The sequence below is a fragment of the Diabrotica virgifera genome, chromosome 3 (genome assembly GCF_917563875.1).
Source record: "Diabrotica virgifera virgifera chromosome 3, PGI_DIABVI_V3a".
Classification (NCBI taxonomy): domain Eukaryota; kingdom Metazoa; phylum Arthropoda; class Insecta; order Coleoptera; family Chrysomelidae; genus Diabrotica; species Diabrotica virgifera.
The window spans coordinates 129,116,052-129,120,624 of record NC_065445.1 but is presented as its reverse complement, the minus strand read 5'-3'; positions in this window follow the sequence as shown (position 1 = coordinate 129,120,624).

Genomic DNA, 4,573 nt, shown 5'->3' with positions numbered 1-4,573 from the left:
AACACGAATATTTGATCTATTGTAGACCTGCCATTTTTGAATCCTTCCTGATATTCACCATCCTGCTCGTTTAAGAGCCTTTCAGTCTGCTCCTTTTGACTCTGGCGAGTATCTTATATGTTACATATTGGAGAATGATACACCTGTAATTTTCGCACATTGTACTATCTTCCTTCTTATGAATGGCACATACTATTGCCCCTCTCCATACTTCCGGCATTTCCTTCCGCTCTCAGATTTTCGTCAGCAGGCCACATACTCGTGTAATTGCTTGTCCCCCAAGCTTGATTAATTCTGCAGTAATACCACTGTTGCCTTCACTTTCGTTTTTTTATGCTATGTATGATTTCTCTTATTCCGTCCACGGTTGGAGTCTCCATTATTTCCGCCATGTCGTTAACTTCCTCTACCATTTCGACTTGCCCTTCATCACTTCTGTCCGGTTCTTCATTAAGCAGCTCTCTGAAATGCTCCTACCATCTACCTAACTAATTCTCCTGCTTATCTCCAATTAGGTGCCTTCCTTACCCTTGTAAGTGGTAATTCTGTTTTCTTGCACATTGGTCACTGCTCCTTTTCAGAGCCTATTTTACTTCAAATCAGGTCCGAGGCACTACGCAATTTTTGGGCCCTAAATATGATTTAATAATAATAATAATAACTTTTTTAAATGGATTAATTATTTAATAGGAATAAGTATAGTTTCTAGTAGTGCAGTCACTGAAGGGTTTCACCCCCGATTTCGTTGAACTTCCATCGATTTCCATGAAAATTGGTGAGTAATTAGAGGATACCTCAAGGAACAAAGGTGACATGATGCTAAGTTGCGCTTTTACCCTGGGGGTGGATACCCTTTTCGAGGGTGAAAATTATTTTATTAAAAATGATACCGTAAATCGATAGAGATACAAATTCTAAGCAAAATTTTTTATATAAAGTTATTAATATAAGTCAATACTTTTTCAGTTATGAAAGATGAAAGGTTTTATTTTTTCGTAAAAAAATTCATGTTTTAAAGCGGTTTTTCACGTATAACTCAAAAACTTTAAGCTTTCTCAAAAAAGTCAATATTGTCGAAATTAAAGATGATAAAAACTAAATACACTCCTCAGTTAAAGAACTAAACTAATGTTAATTCAAAGTCAGTTATGGGCAATTGAATGTATACTTTTTCGACGAATAGTCAAATCTAAGTTTTCAAGCTTAAATAAAGGGAAAACTATGCATTTTATAAAATATACCTGCTAAACACTTGTCAAAGTACTTTGGAATACCTATCAAATGAACTCTAGAAGTTAATAGCATCAAAATTAAGTAAGTTATGATGAAAATTAGAGAACTCTTTTGAATTTTTTAGGAAAAAGTGTAAAATAAAACATACGCCATTTATCGCCAATAATCCTTATAAGAATTTCTTTATATTAGCATAAGTAATGATTTTAACAATTTTGAGCGGTTTAGAATGTATATTTTGGAAAAAAAAAGATAATTTATAAAATTCAGAATTTTTAAAATGATCGTAATTTTCATATTCTTTTGATAATAACTCCACAAATACTCAATATACGTAAAAAATGGTATATAACCAAATTTTAGTTTTTTTTCTATATCAAATATCCTACCTTTTCTGCTATTTCTGTAGGGTAAGAAATAACCGAGATAGAAACGTTTAAAGCTTAAATTTTGCTGTGAGAACCATGTAACCGGGGTCATTTAACCTTTTATTTTTAAAAAAGTAAGGGGTTCAAAAGATTAAGTTCAACGTGATTTAATAGCCCTTGGAACAAGTTTTCAAATGGGTTTTATGTGAACCTGATATCGTAAAAACTAACGGAGTTATTTACAAAAAACCATACCATTTTTTGGAAAAATTCTTAAAAGATAAATTTAAAAAAAATTGTAGCATAAATATTAATGCTATTAACTTGTTTGGGGGCTCATTTGATATATATTTCGAAGTACTTTGACAAATGTTTAAAAAGTTTACGTTATAAAATGCATCATTTTCCCGTGATTTAAGTTTGAATAATCGCCGAAAAAAATATACATTCAATTACCTATAACTCGCTTTTAGTTAACATTAAAAGGTTTTTCTAGTAAGAAGTTTATTTCATTTTTTATTGGCATCAATTTTGCTAGTAACAACTTTTTTGTAAAAACTTATAATTTTTGATGAAAAATCGGTTAAAAACATGCATTTTTCTCACGAAAAATTAAAATTTTTCATTTTTAATAACTCAATAGGTTTTGATTTATTTTAGTAACTTTATATAACAAGTTTTGCTTAGAATTTGTCCCATTATCGAATTATGGGGTTATTTTTAATAAAATAATTTTCACCCACGAGAAGGGGTAGCATCCACCCCCAGGGCAAAAGTCCAAGTTGGCACTATATCAACTTTGTTCCTTGAGATATCCTCTAACCACTCACCAATTTTCATGCAAATCGATGGAGCTTCAACGAAATCGGAGGTAATAGTTCATATCCACCTTCAGTGGCTAAACTATAGCACCAGAAATTTAAATTTTTATTAACCATAAATAAAATTTATAGCTAAACAATTAAACATTGTTTAAATAGGTACAGTGTGTCGCATTTAAGATGAAGACAGCTCTATATTTTGGCTATCAAAATAAATACAGATTTGAAGTTTCTCACAGTCATACAAGTTGAATGTTCACATTTTTTAAGATACTCAGCTGACATTTAAATTTTAAACGTAGCCTACTGTGACTTTACAAACAGGGTATTTTGCTTCGCGTTAGAGATATCGAAAAAAATTTATTTGAAAAAGTTGTTCCAAATATTATTATAACTCTAAAAACCAAATTGCATGACAAAATTCACACTTCTAGTTTTTTCAGTATTTGTAGTCAGGACCCGAAATTTCATCTCAGCTGAATGTTAAGGTGAGCCAATTTTAAATTTTAGGGTCCTGACTACAATAAACAATGAAAAAACTAAAAGTGCAAATTTTGTCATGAAATTTGGTTTTTAGAGTTATATTAATATTTGGAACAACTTTTTCAAATAACTTTTTTTCGATATCTCTAACGCGAAGCAAAATACCCTGTTTGTAAAGTCACAGTAGGATACGTTTAAAATTTAAATGTCAGCTGAGTATCTTAAAAAATGTGAACATTCAACTTGTATGACTGTGAGAAACTTCAAATCTGTATTTATTTTGATAGCCAAAATATAGGGCTATCTTCATTTTAACTGCGACACACTGTATATATGTCATTTCCTTTTCCACTGTATGTTTGGTTGTTGAACCATAAAAGGATAGCCCGTTCCTGTAAAAATTTAATCGTTGCTATTATTCGTTGAAGAACGTTTCTCCAATGTTCCTTTTCTTGTAAATAACTTTTTTCTATTATGTTACAATTTGTCCTGCTGTACTACTTACTTCTCTTGACTAACGTACCAAAATTAATGAAATACGTTCAGGAGATCGCTCATGTTGAATAACTGTCCTATTAATATTTTTCCAGTCATTATACCCATCGAAAAAGTTAGAAGAACAATATTTTTCGTGGAAATCAGTTTACAAACTTAAGTAACAATAAACACGGCTACATATAGGACTGTACACTAACCACTCGCGAATAATTTTTCCCCAATAATAATATTGTTGCGTATCCGAATGGTTAAAAATAGTACATTATATACCGCGGGACTGAAGTAGTACATTTAATCCTGAAGGTAAAGTTTATGGCCCGACCGCAGGGAGGGCCATAATTTACCTGAAGGATTAAATGTACTTCAGTCGCAAGGTATATACGATACTTTTCGTACTTCCGGTATGATTTTATTAATTATTTCAATAATTTCAATCAGTTTTTTCTCTCTTCAACTCATTTAATAAACTGTCTTTAAAATAAGTTACCATAGTAACATTGCGTTGTGACAGTTATAATTTAGAAACATTGTCATTACTAGTGTCATTGTAAAGAAACATTGTTATTGATAATTATTGGTATCATGAGTGAAGAAGGTGTATCTGATATTGATAAAAGAGCAGCCGAAGTAGGTGAAGAATTGTTACCACCGAAATCTAGAAAACTATACGAGCAGCAGTACGATGCTTTTAAAAAGTGGTGCCGCTTAAAAATGTGAGACAACCTACTGAAAATGCGCTGTTAGTCTACTTCGATGATAAATCAAAAGCGGTTTGTGCCTCAACTCTCTGGGCACATTACTCAATGCTGAAATCGGTTATTAACATTAGAGAAGATATTGATATAAGTAAATTTCCAAAATTATTAGCTTTTTTGAAGAGAAGAAATGAGGGATTTAAGCCAAAGAAGTCAAGAATTCTCACGTCTGAGCAGGTAGATCAGTTCTTACGGGAGGCTCCGGATGATAAATATTTAATGCTTAAGGTAAATTTGGAAATTTGTTTATATTCAGAAATTTTAAGAAATCAATTTTTTTGTAGGTTGCACTTATTTTGGGCGTTGCGGGAGCTTGTCGTGGAAAAGAGTTGGTTGATTTAGAAATCGACGATGTGAGAGATTTGGGCGATTCCTTCCTAATTGCGATTAGAAACACCAAAAATAAAATTGACCG